Source organism: Notamacropus eugenii, chromosome 5 (genome assembly GCF_028372415.1).
Source record: "Notamacropus eugenii isolate mMacEug1 chromosome 5, mMacEug1.pri_v2, whole genome shotgun sequence".
NCBI classification, from domain to species: Eukaryota; Metazoa; Chordata; class Mammalia; order Diprotodontia; family Macropodidae; genus Notamacropus; species Notamacropus eugenii.
Window position 1 is genome coordinate 287,606,227 of NC_092876.1, and position 19,472 is coordinate 287,625,698.

At 39.6% G+C, this 19,472-nt stretch overlaps 1 protein-coding gene across 5 annotated transcripts in view; it reads left to right on the top strand.

Moving 5' to 3' along the window:
- Positions 1 to 1,741: 1,741 nt before the first annotated feature.
- GTDC1 (glycosyltransferase like domain containing 1) overlaps positions 1,742 to 19,472 on the top strand; it is a 444,669-nt gene continuing 426,938 nt past the window's right edge. For 2 of the 5 annotated variants that reach the window (XM_072613174.1, XM_072613175.1), the window contains exon 1: positions 15,483 to 18,270. The gene's annotated coding sequence lies outside the window, so the exon portion shown is untranslated. Of the gene's footprint in view, positions 1,883 to 15,482; positions 18,271 to 19,472 lie in introns of those variants that run through there. The other 3 variants (XM_072613182.1, XM_072613176.1, XM_072613179.1) reach the window with 3 other exon arrangements.

Below are 19,472 nucleotides of genomic sequence, written 5' to 3' on the forward strand. Positions count from 1 at the left end.
GCTGACCTTCAGGGCTACCAACTAGATATTCTGTTGACATACTTCAAAGCCCAGGTCAAATGCTACCATCTCCAAGAAGGTCCCTCCTCTTTTCCTTAATGGGAAGTGATCATATAGCACTTTATGTTCTTTTATATAGTCACATTTCAGTTTGTATTATATTTATCATGTCCCAGTCTTACTCCTCTACTCTTGCTTGGGGGCAAAGTTAACTTGTCTTTGCTTTTACTCACATCCTCCCCCAATATCACATTTATGACCTGGAAAGAATCCTTACAAATTTTCTCACTTTATATATGAAAAAAATTGAGGTCTAGAGAGGATCAGAGGTATTCAGCTTAAGAACCAACATAAGGTTTCATGGTATGAAAATCCAAAAAGCATATTGACCAATGAGACTATAAAGGAAGTAATGAGAAGAAAGAGAAATTTGCTGTGAATAAAAAGATTATCAGTTCTATTACTGCTTTAATTTGTATGGTATAGTGAAAAAAGGGCTGGATTGATTTCGTTAGAACTGGATTTTGAGTATTTATTTTTATCTTCCTCGATCCTTTCAAGCCTATTCGACTAAGTTTAAACCCCTTAGCATGACCTTCAAACAACTAGATACTCTGTTGACATGCTATGTATCTACTACTTTCAAGCTGCAACACCTTTTCCCCTCCAGATTTTATTCATGTAAAAATGACAGTGCTGTACTAGTGTCTAGTAACCAGGCAAAGGTTCCTTTCCGCACTAAACCACATGATCCCATACTTTTCTCCTTCTCTGGGAAATGGGAATAACCCTCCCTAATTTTTATTTCACAAGCACATTGGGAAGAATTCTTTTTTGGGGAAAAGGAAACTTCACTACAATTTATAGAGCTACAACTTGGATAACAAAACGGCATCAAATGGGGAGGGGGCTAAGATTCTTAATCAGGAGGCAAACCCCTGGAGGGGTAAGAAAAAGATGCCCACGGCATTCTAAGCAGACTTAAGGGGTCCAAAAGAGGTACCTGGACTGAAAACAAACACAAGAGAGTAATGAGGACAAGAGAGCAGTGCACAGGGCCAGCAAGGAGTCAGAAGAGAAGGGCCTTAGAGAACTGACGTTTGGCAGGTTCAAACAAAACTGTCAGTAGTGGACCTGGAGGAGGTGGGGAGGGGGGCTTTGGGGTTATTCCGAAGGGAGTGATTATATTGTACTGAAGAATTGGAAAGCAAATGGAGAAAGAGAAGATGGGGACGGGAGGGTGAGGGGGGGAGGTGAGAAGAGTAGAAAGGGAAAGGAGAGAAGGAAAAACGGAGCGAAGAGCGGGGCGGGGGCTCTCTGGAGGAAGCCCCGGAGAAGAGAGGTCTAAGCTCAGGGAGGCCCGAGGGGGTGTGAGAAAGGAAAGAAGGCTGAGTAAGGACGGAAAGAAGCGGCGGGGAGGGGGCAGAGGAAGCTAGGAAGGTGAGTGGGAGGGAGGTCAGCGGGCAGAGGCGGCGGTGACCGAGGCAGCCCGAGAAGGGGCGGGCGGGGAGGGGAGAGAGGACCGGAGAGGAGACAGGGGAGCAGAGGAGGGGCCGGGCCGGAGCCAGGCTGCAGGGAGGGGAGGAGGGGCCGGGCCGGAGCCGGGCTGCAGGGAGGGGAGGAGGGGCCGGGCCGGAGCCGGGCTGCAGGGAGGGGAGGAGGGGCCGGGCCGGAGCCGGGCTGCAGGGAGGGGAGGCGGAGCCTCTTCCGTACGTGCCAGGAGGCTGCGGCGCGGGCTGGGGGGGGGAGCGGCTTGGAGGGGAGGGGGGAGCCGCGGCGTCGGCGCGTCGCCTTGCTGGGCCGCGGCCGGTGGTCAGGAGGGAGAGAGGAGGAGGAGGAGGAGGAGGAGGAGGAGGAAAAGGAGGAGGAGGAGGAGGAGGAGGTGAGTAGGCTCCGGGCTGGTGGGGGAAGCAGCGCGGGGCAGTGCGTGCGCGCCGGGATCAGGGCTGGCGACGAGCGGGGGAGGGAACGAAGGAGGATCTGCCCCTCCTCCCCCCTCTCCCTCCCACTTTCCCCTCCCCGCGGGAGCGTGGCGGGGCGCGCAGTTTGGAGCTCCCCGAGGAGGGGCGCGCCATGGGGGGGGTGGTGAAGGGGAGGGGGAGGCGGAGCTGGGGCTGTGCGCCACTAATCCCAGGTGCAGAGAGTTGGGGAGGGAGGTGCCGCGTGGGCCCCCCTGCAACTTGCTACGTATCACCCCCCCCCCCCTCCATTCTTGAAGCGAGGGGGGGAAGGTTTGCATTTTAACCTCCCCCTCCCGCCCCCGTCGATTTTTCTTTTTCTTTCATAAATATCCATTTGCAACTTGAAAAAAAATTTTTTTTGTTTCGATTTTAAGCGTCCCTCTTCCTCTGCCCTTCTCAGCACAACGCACTTCCCCCTGGTTTCAAGCCCGGCGGCGCGGCGCTGCTGCCAGCCTCCGCCGGGCTCCTGCTCCCCCCTCGGAGCCCCTACTCCCACTCCCACCCCGGACTCCCGGACAGCCGCGTGGTTGAAGTAGACTGGGGAGCTCCGGCGGCCCCACTGTAGAAACTGACACGGAAACTCCGGCCGCCCCTGTTGAAATTGACGCGCAGCTCAGCTCCCCACGAGGTTGACATAGACCGGGAGCAGAGCTGGGGGTTCGGGATGGGCAGGAGGGTGTGCGTCGGGGCCGCCCACCCAAACCTGAGAGCTTTGATGGCCAGCCCCTCTCCCCCAATTGGGGGGAAAGGGGAGGGACCCGGATGACTGAGGGGGGAATGCTTATTTTGTCGAGGTAGTTTGGAAGAAAACCAATAGATAGGTTTTTAAAAGGAGGCGCACCTCTTTACCAGACAGCTAGGCTCCCCAAAGATGCGTTCTCTCCCGAAACAGAACTCGTGGAAATTCCTGCAGTTACACACCAGGAAACATGTGCCGCCCAATCGATTGACTGGCGACTTGAAGCTCCTCGAAGTAGATTTCACTGTCACTACTGCACTCCACCTGCCCTGCTCTCCTCTCAAGGATTCAAAATATTTTGCGAATCTCTCTGTGCGAGGGCACCTTCTTGTTTTGGTTAGAGACCAGGGAAACAGTTTGAATGAGCAAGCTGTGCGTTTTTTATTTTGTTTTTCGTTTTGTTTAAGAAACCTCAAGTGCCGCACACAGATAAATCCAGCAATGAATGCAAGAGGGAGGGTGAGCTAATAAAGTATTTACCTAACTATTTATCCTGAAGTAGTTTTCTTCCAAATAAACAAAGCTTGATGGTTCTTGGAGAATTGCAGAAGAGGTCATGTTTAATTTAAGATAATTCGTAAGCCCACAGCCTTGAGACATGCTAGCTCCAACACAAGGACTTACTTAGTGCCTTCTTCCTTCTGCATCACAGTTTGAATCTAAAAACTCCCGTTTATAGTAATTTTCAATTCTGGGCGGATTCTTCTATTCAGCTCCCACATTCCTAACTTTTAGTTATTTAGTACCACCCATTAATTTGATTTTAAAGTTTAGCGCAGTGGTCAGGTAAGGGAGCTGCGAATTGCAGCTTTATGTTGAAAAGTGGTTCAGTGTAATTCAATAGAGCCATTTTATTGGCTCTATTAACCTGTTTAACCTTAAGCCTTAACCATGACAGGAGTTTCATGTAGGAATCCACATGCCAAGTGCAATATTGAATTTTAATTAGAGCATCTTAGACCTGAAGTAGAAAAAATTCTCCTCAGTTCCCACTCCTCTCCTTCTCACTAGCAGTCCCTTTAAAAATATGTTTTGCTTAAGGTCTTCTACTTAATAAATATATTCTACTCTAAGAGTGGAGGAATAGAGCATGAATCATGAATTCTTTTAATAAACTAAAAAACAAATAGGTAAGCTAGACCATATGAGATAAGGTAGGACATTATTATCTTTGTAGTCTACCAATTTGAGAAATAATTTAAAATAGCATCTTTATTACCACCTTGAAATCTAAGCACATAATTTTTCTTACAGTGGAACCATAGACTTTTTGGTGCCATTGGGAATGAAGAGATTATCCAGTCCAGCTTGCTTATTGTATACAAGAGGAAACAAGCCTAGGAAAAGTTAAAGCCACACAGCCATATTGGCAAGAATCTGGCAGTTATCTATATCTGATTGATTTGATGAGTGGATTAATAAGTGAATTGATAGTTAAACCAGATGTGAGTTTTTTTTTTACTGAATTATCTGATTTGATTAACTACACCTATTAAATCAACCAGTTAATCTACCCATCTCCAATTTTATTTCTACTGTATAGATGGAATTTTTGCTTATTATTTGAACCTAGTTGATGCCACAGATCCAAGTATAAACAGTTTGTATTTTGGAAATGTTTATACCCTGCCAAATTAAACATATCTTTGCCTTTTCAGTTGTAACATGGTATCTTCATTTGTAATATGAAGTATTTTTCACTTCAGTTATCCTTCTTTAAGTTCTTGGTTCAGAGATATAGTCATTTTATACCCTGAAAGAGTTCAGAACATGGTGCCTAGCGCCGTAGTAGGTGCTTAATAAATGTTGACTTGTTGATTGATTTCAAGGATGTTAGAGTTCTCTGTGTGACTAGAATTCATTAGGATAAAAGGTTCTATAGAAATATAATTAAATTCAACTAATACTACATCTATATATTCAAGGTCCTGGAAGTACAAAAATTAGCTATGACAGTCTACGTTAAGGAGTGTACTATAATAGTTAAGGAAGGTATGTGGTTAAATAATTGACCTTGGGCAGTGAGTGATGAATGCAAAATAGATGTCTCGGAAATGTATTCTGAGAAATTTAGGAGGAGAGAAAAAACTTTCATTTAGGAGTCCTTAATGGAGGTGATGGATCCTGAATTGGGCCTTGAAGAAAAGGAAGGATTTCAGTAGCTCGCATTGGAGATACCATCCTAGGCATGGGGATCATGGAACAAAAGGGATAATGATGCGAGAGAATAGGATAGAAATGAGGGATGAAGAGAAGTCAGTTTTGACTGCAGTGACCATGTTCAAACCTTCCCTCATATATATCCATATCTTCCCTTCACACTTAACAGCAGGTTATCCAGCCTTCTACTTTACTAATAAAGGATTAGTGAGTGACCTTATCTCATTTGACATTGGCACCTTTGGTCTGAGTCAGTCTTCTCATTTTGAAGATGAGGAAACTGGAGGCCAGAGAGGTTACACAGATTGTAAGGGGCAGAACTGGAATTCAAACCCAGGTTCTCTGATTCGTATTCAGTGTACCATCCCCTTCTTCCTTACCTACCCCCCACCATTGCACCAGGTTGTTTTTTCCCCCCTCCTTCTTACCCTTTATTTAGCTTTTGACACTCAACCACACCCTTATAGTCTTTCACTTACCTTCCTGGCAATCAAAGACACCACACCCTGCTGCTTGTACATCTTACCTCTCTAATCTCTCTTTCCTATTTTTTTTTCTTATTCCTTACTTCTCTCAACGTAAGCTGGTTGTTCTGTAAAGGTCTGGTCCTCTTCTCTTGTTTGCTTTGTTCCTTGGCAATGTCATTAACGCCCACCTCCTCAACTAGCTTGTATGTAGAAATGATTCCCAAGCAGTACTGTTTCCTGTGCATGAAATGCTCTTCCTCCTTTGTTGCCTGTTAAATTTTAAATGGCAATCTGCCAAATTCTTGCCCAATTTTTAATCAGCATAAATGTCATCTCTCTTGTGAGACTTTCTTTAACTAAAAACTTTGTTTGGTAATAATTTTCCCCTTAGATCAGAGGTGGGAAACAAATTCTTTTTTTAAGGGTATTTGTTGTGAAGTTTGGACTCAGTCAAAGGGCTGTACTTGAGGACTTAGAGGGCCACGTGTTTCCTTGAGACTGAAGTTTCCCCATCCCTGCCTTAGAGCATCACATTTTATAACTAACTAATGTACTTATAATATTGTATATTTGAGTAAGACATTTTATAAAACACTTAACATAGTACCTTGCATGTAGTAGGCACTTAATAAATGCTACAGTCCTTTCCTTTTTCCTTCCTCTTCCCCTTCCCTATTTATCTGTGTATCTTATCCTAGTGACCCTTGCCTCTTAGTCAGGACCAGGAACTGGACATCTGCCTCACCATTGCTGGCATACTCTCCATCCCCCAACATTTTTCTCCCTGAGGCATTGATAGTCAATCTAATCTTAATGATTGATAATCCAATTTTAGGGATTGATAATCAAATCAACTTTACCCTTGCAACTATGTAAGGAGTAACAATCTACTGCCATGTGGGATTCACTTAGAGTAAGTTGTAGGCTGGCTGGGCTGAAACTCCCTTCATTGACAACCCCCTCACTGTTTTCTCATGCTTATCCATGGCAACCCTGTATTTCTGGTGTTTCCATTTCATTCTTCCATTGTACTCTCCGGAACCCCTCTTTTCCTTGATAACAAACTGATCTTCATATTAGACCTTTGCTGCCTTTGTGATAATTACTTTTCATGTATTTTGTGTTTACCAATCAATAAACTGACAGTGTACTTTTGTTTCCTCCTATGTAATATAAACTCAGGCACTTTTTCATTTTATCTTTGTATCCCTACCACCATCCTGGCACATACTAGGTGCCTAATAAATGCTTATTGAATTGAGAAGAGTGTGCTTCATTTAAGTTTTGTTTCATCCCTAGGGTCTAACATAGTGCTCTATTCGTTTTAAGCGCTATAATGTTGAGTGAAGTAATTTAAGTGGAGAAAGTAATCTTCAGTGAATGAATGAAGGGGAAGAGTATGTGGCAAGGCTGAAAGTTCAGTGACTGATGGCCTTGAATGCTAGAGGTAGCAGTTTGTAGTTTAAAATTCAGGAAGCAAGAGTATACCACTGAAAGTTTTTTTGATAGAGGATTCATGTGATCACAATACTGCATTTTAAAGCTTACTCAGGTAGCAACTTGAAGGGTAAATTTAAGAGGGGAGAAACATGGGGTCAGACTCAGGAGGCTGTTATCAGAATCTAGGTGACAAATGAAAGCAGGCATGAACTAGATTGCAGTGGGGGTAAAAAGGAAGGGATAGATGAGAGTGCAGAGGCAGAATAGGCAAAACTTGGCTACTGGATATAGAAAATATATACGAGGGAAGTGCAGGATGAATTTGAGGTTATGAACCCGATGACTGGGAGATTAGTGGTAAATAAAATAGAAATAGAGAAGCTGGTGGTGTTGAGGGAAAAGGCTAACTTTTGGGAATGGGCAGGATGATACTAGTTTTGGACAAGGTCATTTTGAGCCTTAGTACAGCATCCAGATGCAGACATGAAGCAGGCATCTGGAAATGTGAGACTAGAGTTCTGTGGAAAGACAGGAGGTTGACATGTAGATGTAGGAATCATCTGCATAGAAATGATATTTGAAGCCATGGTAGTGGGTGACATCACCAGGGAAAGACTGGAAGTCTCAAAAGTTATACTAAGGGATTAAAAAAGTGAGTGAAAAAGGGTGAGAAGGATGAGGAGCCTACACTGGAGGCAGAGAAAGGGAGAAGTTCTGATAGGTAGAAGTATGCTTGGAGTATTGAAATAGCCTCATTTGTTTTTAATGTAAGTATAAAACTGTTGCATTTTTATTATACTTGCATAATGTTGCATTGTTTCCTTTTTAGTTTTATTACTTATTTGATCTGCCATGCTAAATGTTGATGCTCTTTGACCAAAAACCACTGTTACATAAGTGAGGGCTTCTATAAAGCTTTTTCACTTCTTTAAGGAATTTTCTTTTCCCTTTTCCTTTCTTGTAGGCAAATCTTAGCCCCTCGTTTCTTGACTGTGCTGTCTGGATCATTTGTTTATATTTTTTTTTAATTGAGGAAAATTTTCAAGAATTTCTCTTGGAAAGTACCTTGACCACACCCCTTATTCAGTGGTCCTTGCAATCCAAAGAAATGGTTCCAGGTTAGGATAACAGAGTTAGTGGTAATTCTGTTTAGTAATCTGTGCAGGGCTGTATTGAATAATCCAAAGTGGATTACACTGGGTCGTCATGATTAGATTATATTTATTCCTTTCTTTTGATTTTCAAATACAAACATTACTGCAAAATTAACAATGCTGGCACTTTGAATGTATAGGAGACTTCAGACCACCAGTTGATCATTCTTAATCAGTGCTTTTCATTAATTTCAGCGGTAATTGAAGGATTTGAAATATATTACTATACATGCTTTAGAAATAGTTCTAGTCTTCTGTCTTAATTTTGTAGATGTCAATTATTAATACGTATTCGTATATTTGTGTATAGATATAGATAGCTATCTACAGTATCACTTTACATACACACACACTTAGATATATATTTTAGTAGTCAAGTCAGAATATGATTTAACTATAGTCATCACTAATTACCAAAGTGGGAAACAAATGTTGGTATAGCAGTTTAAGATTTTAGATTAAGAAAAAAAAATACATCTTTTCATTGTTATTGGACTGGGATAGAGATCTTTGCCCGAACAGACACATATTTAAACAGAGATCCACCAATCATTTGACGAAGTATTTTCGTTTCATTTATTAGTATAGAAAAGGTGGTGCAGTTTTTTTCCCTTTTCCTTCAGACTTTCAGACTTTGTATCCCTTCATGTTTTTTTTTCTTGAATACGTGATTAATGTGTAGGCATTATTTTATATTTCTTATACTTAGAAGTTTTATGGCACTATAAAGGACTGAGTTTAATGGCCCTATATTTGTTCATTAGTAATTATATATACTAAAGAGTAAATTCTCATTAAAAGCACTTAAATGCTTGCTCATAAAAAGAAGAGATCCCCTTTGTTTGTTTGTTTTTTGCATGGCATCCTAGTTATTGAATTGAAGGAAGTCATCAAACTCTTTAGTGGCCTATTTTTTAAATTTGGTTTCAGAACAGTAGCCATGTATTGAACACCAAAATTGCAGAGTAATGGAAACACTAGATGTTATGAAGAATCCTTATAACTTTTCTCTTAGAATTTCTCATGATGATTTTTTAAAAACAATCAAGTATTGTACAACTAAATTTTCTTTGAAAAATGCAATCCTATACTTTTAGCGGGAGGGCAGTTTGAGGGGTGGCCTTTTTATCCCTTAAATGGACAGTTTACTAATTATGTGGAAGTAAACACTTTTCAGTTCTAAAAGCAAAATTTCAATTAGCTGAATGAAATGAGGTACGTGAAATTAATTCAGATAAGTGGGGGAGTCTTTAATGTAAATGATGCATGTCTAGGAACATGACCTCATTTCTGATTTTTTTTGAGGCTCTTGTTTTAACCTTTGCTATTTGATTGTGATCTTCTCATCTCTTTTTTCTCTCTCATTCTTTTGAACATGGCCCTATAGGTTTTTTTTTAACCCCCTTTCTCAGAGAAGAAATCCGGCACATTGTAATCTATGATGAGTGCAGTTGTTTATTTAATAATCATCCTGCACACCTTTTTTGCCCTTTAGGTCGTAATGCCACGGGATTCCATTTTGTTACTTTTACTGTTAATCATGTATATGCCCTTAATGCAATTATGCTTTCAATAGATAGAGAATTCAAATTGGAAGGGACCTTAGAGATTATCGGTCTAACTTGTCCAGAATAACAATCCCCTGATTCTCCACGGTCTGGACTAGTGGACTAGACCCTATTTCATTCAGTACCTTTAGTTAAGGAAAAGGCATTACCTCTCAAGACAACCCCTTCTGTGTTTAGAGGGCTCTCATGGTAACTAAAACAAGCCTTAATTTGCCTCTCTGAATCTTTTACCTTTTATTTCTAGTTATAGGTACATTCCTCTTTCATCTAACACCTATTTATGTACTTGAAGATCTCTCAGACTTATGTCTTCTTCCTCTGGTAAATCCAAGGCTATTTTTATTTGGGCTTCAGGTATGAAAAGTTGCATGGATAAAGATGACCTGTTGCATAGACAACAGTGACATGGATGAAGCTGAATTTATGTTGTTGTGCTTAAAACATGCTACTGCCAGGGCTCGATTAGTGGAAACAGTGAGTCCTTTGAAGTGGTTGCATTTTTTCAAATTTGCTTAGGATATTTCCATTGGGCTGGAACCAGTGACCATATTTTACATAATTATTATGTTGAATAGTGCAAACTTGAATATATACTACCGCTTCAAGAGATTTATTATTTGCACTAATTGGGCCCTGGCAATATAGGCTACGTGAATATACCTACTACATTGTCCTTACTGTAAACTTATGTCTTACCTTGGATGGGTGCTAAATGATGGTCAGGTTGATGGAAAGTAAAGGTTTTCAGAAGGAAAGAAGTGTGAAGGTGAAGTGTGTTCACATGATTAATGGAGTGTTTCCACATTTTGTTACAGATGTTATATGTAAAGCACTTTGCAAGCTTTAAAGTGTTATATAAGTTAGCTTTTGTTATTACTGAGCTTGGTAACCTTTGACTAATTCTGGTATTGGAAACTTTTTGATATCTTGTCTCGCTCTAATAACATTTCCTTATCTCTACTTTTTTTTAAACATAGGACACTCCTATCTTAGTAGTTCCTTGGTGATGGTGATATTTGTGTTTTATATCATTATAGTATGTCTAACTTGTATTGCCATTTGAAACTACCTTCTGAATCTTAAATTGCAGTGGTCCACTTACTTAAGGTTTTTTGCAGTAGGAAGCAAAACATCCATTTTTAGTCATCCTCATCCCTTGGTTTACTTCTTGGTGAGTTTCACAGTGCTAGTTCTTGATCTATAAAGTTACCGAATGATTCATGCATTGATTTCCTTAGGGCAGATGTGTTCTGTGTCTTCAGTTGTTTTATAGATCATACCCGACTCTTTGTGACCCCATTTGGGGTTTTCTTGACAGATATACTGGAGTGGTTTGCTATTTCCTTCTCCAGATCATTTTATAGTAGATGAGACATTTTACAGATGAAAAAACTGAGGCAAACAGGGTTAAGTGACTTGCCTAGGGCCACACATTAAGTGTAAGGCGGTTGTATTTAAGAGTAAAATGTTTTCAAAATCTTGACAGAGTTGAAGCCCCTTCCAAACTGATTTAGTCAACAAGCAACTTTATTAAGTGTTGACTATGTGCCAGGCCCTCTGCAAACTAACCCTTCTTTCTTTTTCTTTACTTCAACTCAAGTACTCTGATCCTGTTTAACATTTCTTTCTAGCATGTTATAGGTATTTTTTGCATGTGTCAGTGATCATATAGTAGCTAACATATAGTGTTTAGTATGTGTTGGGCACAGCGCTAAGCACTTAATAATTATTATCTCATTTTATCCTCACAACAACCTTAAATAGGTATTATTATCTTCATTTTACAGATAAGGAAACTGAGTCAAACAGATGAAGTAACTTAAATAACACAGCTAAGTATCTGAAGCCATATTTGAACTCAGGTCTTCTTCCAGATACTAGACATAGTGCTCTGTCCATTGCTCCACCTAGTTGCCTATCTAAGATGTGTCTTTGGTTGTAGAGATAAGAGAGCCAGAAAAATGGTACCAGGGATTGATAAGTGAGTTTTTGATTTAGCGTACATTGATCTTCTTATACCTTTCTAATTTTGTTGCTTAATATCATTCAAATTACTTTTGCCTAGCTATACCTAGATCTTAACTTTCCAAAAAGTTTATTTAATCATTTGGACCTTCCATAATGAATACTGGGAAATTTTTATTATGTTTTTGTAAATATGAAATAATGCTAGAGAATATGGTTCCAAATGCATATGATCATAGAATATGATGCAGATTTCAAATAGCAAGGATATTTTCAAGAGTGAGACTGACCAAGATGCCTTTAAAAAAAAGTTACCTTAGATTCTTGCAAAATTTGACGAGAACCTACAATAGGCATAAATTAAAAAACAGGACATAGTATGGTAAAATTTCACTAATGCAAACTCATTAGAAAGACTGGTCAATATGAATATGCAAAAGTTCATGCTGTGAAATATTCATGATGAAACAGTTTTGTTATTTTCAAGTTAATGGCCAAAGTGTTTTCAAGTAGAGATCTACCTGGACTGGCCTTTTTCAAAGACTATATGGTGCTTTATTTGAAACTAATGTTTCAATTTGGGGATAAACACTTTATTAAAGCCCATCAAATGGATGTCATCTTAAACTTGACAACAATTCCCCCTCTTATGTCATTAATTGCTTGTCACATACTTAAAACGTAGATAATTCATAGAAAATTTCAGCCTCTACAAGTTCAGATTACCACAGATTCTAAAAGGATGGAGTCTAAATTAATGACGCTTTACTGTATTGATAGGTATTCACTGTGGAGTCTGGCATACTAGCTTCTTTTTCCCAGTATTTCAGCCAGTCACTAAGCATTTTCTAGGGCCTGCTCTGTGTCAGGCACTATACTAAGTCCTGGAGATACAAAGAAAAGTAACAAGTCTCAGCTCTCAAGGAGCTCACGTTGGGGAAGTCTATGTACAAACAAGATACATACGGAATAAATTAGGGGTAATCTCAGAGGGAAGTCACTTAAGATTAGGGAGACAGAAGAAACATCACTGAGACTTGAAGGAAGCCAGGAGGTGGAGGTGAGAAGGGAAACAGATCCAGGCATGGGCAACAGCCAGTGAAAGTGCTTAGGAAATGGAGTGACTTGTGCAAGGCACAGCAAGAAGACCACTGTCATTGGGTTGCAGAGGAGTAAGGTGTAAGAATAGAAACATAGGAAGGAGCCAGTTTATAAAGGACTTGGCAGGGGGCAGAGATTGCATATGGGAGATGAGAGGAGTTGAGGAAGTTATGTAGGATGCACTCTGAGTGTCTGGGAGGATACTGATGCCCCCCCACAGTAAAAGAGTAGTTAGGATGAAGGGAGTGTTTGGGAGGAAAGAGAATGAATTCAGTTTTGGACATGTTGAGTTTAAGATTTCTTTGTGACATCCAGTTAAAAATATCCAGTAAACAGTTGGAGATGTGAGCCTGGTGGTAAGAAGAGAATTGAACAGTTAGATCACGAGAATCATTAGCATAGAGATAATTAAATCCACGGAAGAGGGTGAGATCAAGAAGGGAAACAGAGAGGGAGAAGGGAAGATGTCCAGGAGCAGAGCCTTTGGGGACACTCACAGTTTGTATTATCATTGTGTGATAGTAATAAGATCGGTAGAATAAGTGACACACTCAACATTACAATACTTTCTTTGAAGATGGCCAGTATAACTCTGGAGGGAAAAAGAAAAGCATTAGCCTGCTTAGATTATAGTGATCATGTCTTATATTTCTTTGCATCCCCACAGCATGAGTTTTATAGTGCCTTGTACATTGTAGGTTCTCAGTATTTTTTTTTTTTGGTAGATAGCAAATATATAGCATGCTTCTGTATGTTTACATAGGAATAAGCATCAAAGCATGGTGTTGGGATCCCCGAACCTTCCTTACAAATTTTAAATATGTGTTGCATGTTTTAAAGCTTGTCATAGTTGTCTAAGTACATGTTGCCGCAGTTCTGGAGCCCCATGCTGATCAGAATTGCTGACGATACCCACTGACCTCAGAAGTTAGAAGGTAGTCATTCATTCATTAATTCACTCATTCATTCATTTATTCATTCATTCAAACTTCTATAAGGGTAGTGAGATTACCAGGTCTTATCTGATTTCTCTGGGTGAGAAAAGTTCTTTAGCAAATAGGTAGGAAATAATTACTGAGTAGAACCTGTCCATTCCCATTCATGGGTGAAATCTTTTGGGAAATAGATCTCTGAATACTTGACAGGTATGGGTGTTTGATTTCCCTTTTTGCCTTTACAGGGCAAATAGTTAATTCCCAGAATTTTGATAGCTAGGGATTCCACTAATCCCATTTTTCTTCCAGATACCAGCATAGGAAGCAAAGTACATAGATTGTGTTCCTTAGGTTATTCATTCTTGTTTGGCTCTAAAACAGTATTTATGTCATGCACAGTATTATTAAGGTCTGTCTTTAGATTTCTTTTATTCCCAAGAGATTATTTGTATGTATATGCAGCTTTTTATGTTCTGTCCTTGGGCAGCAAAGTTGTTAATAATTTCTTTTTATCATTGGTACTGTGATCTACTCAGTAAGATTTGGCCCCACAGGAGGCGGTTCTAGTTCCAATATTATGGCTGAATTTGGAGTATTAGTAGCTATTTGTTTCTGTATCAGAAATTAAGAGACGCAGGTATCCTTTGTAGCAATTCTGCCAGCATGGAACTTGAATTGGTTTTAGTATATAGGGTTACTTTCGAGGGCCTTCTGAGGAGTTATCACATGTTGAAGACCTTCAAAGGAAGGCTTGGTAATAGGTGGTCCTCATGTTCCTCTGTTGAATTTTAAGGTTTAGAAATTGTAACTATAATCTGTGGGACCAACAAAAAGGGCACTGTTAAATGCTTAAACTCTAAGGGTTTCATTGTAACTTACAGTGTTTAGTGGTTAGGGCTGGAGAGTCTCAGAGAACCACTGGACTTGGTCCTATATGTTTAATAGACAATGCTGACTCTATTGAGAGCCCATTGGCATTGAGCCTCTGTCATTTCAGAAGTTGTTTCTAGAGCAGGAGTTGTTAACCAGCTTTGTGACCTGGACCCCTTTGGTAATCTAGTGAAGCCTATGAATAATGTTTTGTTAAAAAAATCATAATTGGAGAAAATATGAAGTTTCAGTTAGAGATGAGTGAAAATAAAGATGTATTTTTTTTCATTCAGAATCTTAGACCCTCTGCTATCTGCCCAAGGGAGTTCGTGGAATCTAGGTTAAGATCTCCTTTTCTGAGCTAGGTGTGACATATTCTCAGGGTACTAATAGGGTCTGGTTCTTAGTTCTTTTTTCTTGAAAAGGACCACACAGAGATGATGTCACATGATTGTCAGACTCATTCCTCCAGAGATATCAAGACAGAAGTCAAGATGATCTCCCAGACTGGTATTTTTGTGATGGTAAATTAGGGTCTTGTTAGTTAGGTTATGGAAGTAGAGTAGTTATAATTTTCTGGAATCTAAGATGGCCTGAAAGAGAGATTCCTGCTGGCCATGGTAACACTACTGTGGTTTCACGACTATCATGAGGCTGTTTATAGCATATTCATTGGGAAACAGGGAGACTTGGTAATAAAGGCTCTTCTCAGAGATTAAGATGATATGGTAGATAGGCCTTAGCTGTCATTAGGGGAGCTATTGAGAAAGCTATTCAAGATGGGAAATTTATACTCCTAATGTTCCTTCCTCCCTCCTTCCCTCTTTCCCTTCCTTCCTTCCTTCCTTCCTTCCTTCCTTCCTTCCTTCCTTCCTTCCTTCCTTCCTTCCTCCCTTCCTTCCTTCCTTCCTTCTTCCCTTCCTTCCCTCCCCCCCTCCTCCCCTCCTTCCTTCCTTCTTCCTTCCTTCTTTTCTTTTTCCCCTTTCTCTTCTCTCTCCCTCCTTCCCTCTCTCCTTTCTTCTTTGTTCTGTACCTCATCTTTATCTTGGCAATGTTGTTACATGTCCTACTTTTCTTTTATGCCAGGGTCTCTGGTCATGGCTTAAGGAATCTGTTAGTCTTGTTCTCCTTTTCTATAGACACATCTTGAATGTTTTAGTATATGAACATTTGGTGTAACTTCATGAACAGGTTGGTGGAGTTTATTGAGGGAGTGAGGAGGCCAACTTGCTTAAACCACAAAGTTGTGATCCATAAAGGAATCTTTGTCACTGAATCTTGCCCATAGTCACAGGAAGGTGCCACCTCATCTTTTTTTTTTCCTTTTTTCACTCCCCATTCTTTTTCAGTGGCATATCATTTCACTGTCTTCCTAATTGTCCACTCACAGGTGCCCTCCTTTGAAAATTGCAGTAATTCTCTCAGTTGCTATGCTTGTTTGGACACTTGTCCTTCCGTCTTTTCCCCTTTGTCTTGGTTGGTATCTGTCCACATTTATCGCTGTCCTAATTGTACTTCTGATCAGACTTCCATGTATGCATTACTTATAATTTTTTTAGCCAACTAGGTCACACTGCTTGTCTATTATACTTGTTATAAACTCCTGTTCATGGGTTGAACCGCTGTAATTCTAATTTTATCCTAACAGCAGAACCATATTTTTAGGTGAAAGCCAGGGCCCTGAACATGGGAGTACATTTGAGGTTCATTTCTTTTATGGACAGGGATGTGAGAATGTGAATTAGAAGATAAGATCTGACATTTGGAGATGGTGAGAGAAGATCGCCAGGATGTGCCATTAGGAGGAATTCCAGGTTTACTTGTCTCCTCAAGCAGAACTCCAAGCACTGGGTAATTGAAGGAGGTCTGGATGAGTGGGCAGTTGTTAGAAAAATCAGTCAGTAGATATTGGGGACCAAGTCATGAAGAAACTGAAGTTTGAAGGCACTAATAATCGGTGAGGAACTTATGTCCCATTGCATATAGCGTTTATATAGCACTTCAACGTTTACAAAGTGCTTTACATACGTTAACTTATTTGAAATATAGTCATTGGGAAGATTTGATGAATGGACTTAGTCACAGGTGAACCAAGGTACCAAGGTCAGAGTAGAGCCAACACTGGATGCTGATCCAGTGAGCTACCAACCCAAGGTAGCTTGTCTTCCTCTGCCCAGTCACAGGATTGAACTTTGACTTGGAGAAGGAGTAACTTTCAGAATTAGGCAACCTCTAGTTGGGATTGAGTGATCCCAATTGTAAGTGTTCAGTGTCCAGCAGGTTATTGGAGCTCTATCTCTGTACTGTACTTTTGTATCATGTTGCAGCCAAGTAGCACAGTGGGTAGAGTCAGGGCCTTGGAATCAGGAAAACTTGAATTCAAATTCTCCACTAGCTGTGTGACACTGGGCAATCTCTTGACCTCTGTTTGACTCAGTTTCCTCATCTATAAAATGGGGATAATAACACCACCCACTTTACAGGATTGTTGTAAAGATCACATAAGTTGGCATATGTAAGGAATTTTGCAAACTTGAAAGTGCAATATAAATGCTAACATGAGGATTCTGCTGCTGCTGCCGCCTCTCTGCACATCACTTTCTACTGGAGTTATGTTACTAATGGCAATGGTGCGATGCTACTTGTATTACAGGTGTCATAGATGATAGCTATGATTCAAAATTTTTGGATTATTTAGATATTTAGATATGACATCTGCGACAGGTCCAAATCTCTGAAAAATCATCAGCTGTACAGAAAGAGCTAAAAATTGTTACTGAATTTGGCTGTGTAAGGAACATGCTCTTTCTCTGGAGCCACTAGTAGACAAGGAGATTAAAAAAAAAGTCTGGCCTGTTCCCTGGATAACTTGCAGACTGTAGTACTAATATAGCATGAAGTCCAAATGTAATCCTAAGGACTGCATGATTAAATAAAAATGACTATTTTGTAATCATTATAAAGTGACACTGATCATTAATTTGGGAACATCTGAGATATTTTCATTATTTAGTATGTTGGGGTCTTCAGGGTACACAGTCCTATTTATTAATGGCGCTTTAGTTGTGCTGACTACACAGTTTATAATTTATTTATCAACCTGAAAAATAAAGTTTCTTTTGTTTAAAAGAAAATACAATAAATACAAATAACTTTATAAAACAGTTAAATTAAGGGATTATTATTCTCATGCAAAAGTTTTCATTGTAAGGATTCTTCAAATTGTGTATCACTTTTTAGCCAGTTTACAATTATATATTCTTCTGTCTACTCTAGTCTTGTTTCTAACTCTTCAGGGAAAAATATCAACAACAAGAAGAAAAATATCTTTTCAGCAAGAATTTGATCTAAATGGAACTAATCTCCAAATTAGAATGAATTTCACTAATTTCTGATCACAGAAATCTGTTATTTTTCATTAAGGAGAAATTACAAAGTGAATCAAATTAAAAAAAATATCGGGAGCAGTTTTGAATTGGAATGAATCTTGTGTAGTTTCTCAAACTACTGAACTTGAAAAAACAAAATAATAAAGATATCCTCTAACCTGGGTTCCTTTCGGTCTGAGCCCTTACTTTATGCATAGTCTGTCTGCTCAGACAAGCATCAGAGGATTTGGAAACAGTGTTAGACCTCAGGCATGGCCGATCTTCTTCAATAGGTTCCTCTGTTTATGGACCTTATGGATACTGTGGACTATCATAGTAGAGAATGGAAAACATATTATGTTTTTTAAAGCTACACAATACATTCACAAACTGACAAAGATTCTTTTATTGCTTATGTGGAAACTCATTCAAGACATACTGTTCTTGGTTTACCAGGATACTACTGCCATGTTGGCATGTGTTTTGGTTACATTACTGTGCAACTAACAAGGCTGTTCTCTGCAAAAGGATCTGAGGTTTGGGTAAGTGGAAGTTACACCATCTAATTGACAAGTAAGATTAGGGATCAGAATCGTGAGATCACTTTATGTGGAACTGTTTCATTTCATGGTTTTATTCTACTTTTCATTGAAGTAGGACCTAGGAAAGGTGAGCCAATGTGGCATATATTAAACCTTTTCAAAATTGGAGAGGAATAATGTGGGGTAGTTGGATCCTAAGACTTTTGTCACCTAAAATTAAATGGTCCATAGGTCCTATGTTGTTAAATTTGATGGTATATCAGTTAATATCTCTGTGTAGTATTTGTGTACACACACACACACACACATATGCATACATATATGACTTTGGGGAAATGAACATAAATCTACATACCTTGCTTCACTAGGTTATTATGATTCATATCTTTGGGGAGCTTAGGTATTTTTATATGAGAGCATCTTTGAGGAAGAATAGGTATTAATTTTTTTTTAAACTATGAGGATTATTATACCTTAATGAGGACATCTTTCCTTAGGTAGACAACTTTTATAGCAGAAAGCTCGTTGTGGAACTCTGATCCTTCTTCTGTACTCCTCCTCCCAGCAGTACAACATGCAGAAAATCTTATGGGGTTCATGACTTTCTTGCTCACCTGGCCTGATGGAAATTAATACAGATATATTTTGTCTCTTAAAAGGTGCATTTTAAAAAATATAATTAATATAATTATAGATAATGCTGCTTAATAAAATTTAAGATGTATATTTCATATATGTGTATAAAAGATAAAAAGTGGGACTTTTTTGTTGTTTGAAAGTCAATAACTATTGTCAAGAATGGAAAGAAAAACCAAAATGTCTAGATTTTTTTTTTTGCCTTAATGATCAAGAGGTGATGCTTACTTCCATCCTCTTAATTTTTCTCCCTTTCATGTTGGTTTTTGAGATCACAAAACTAAATAAAACCTGGAACTAGTTTTCATAAGAAGAGAGGAAAGAAGTTATTCCCTAATGTGCCATCATGCATTGGAGAGAACCAGTCCTTTGTTCTTGCAGAGGGCAGATCCTGGAAGACTCTACGATGCTAGAAGGACTTCGGTCACTCTCCAGGAAAGAGTCTGATTCTGCTGTTTGAACAACAACAGATCTAAATAGGGAGAGAGAGAGAGGCTCACTACCAGAAGTTTGGCCCAAGGTGATAGATATTTTTGGCCCTAGTGACCCCATGAAACTGATAAAAA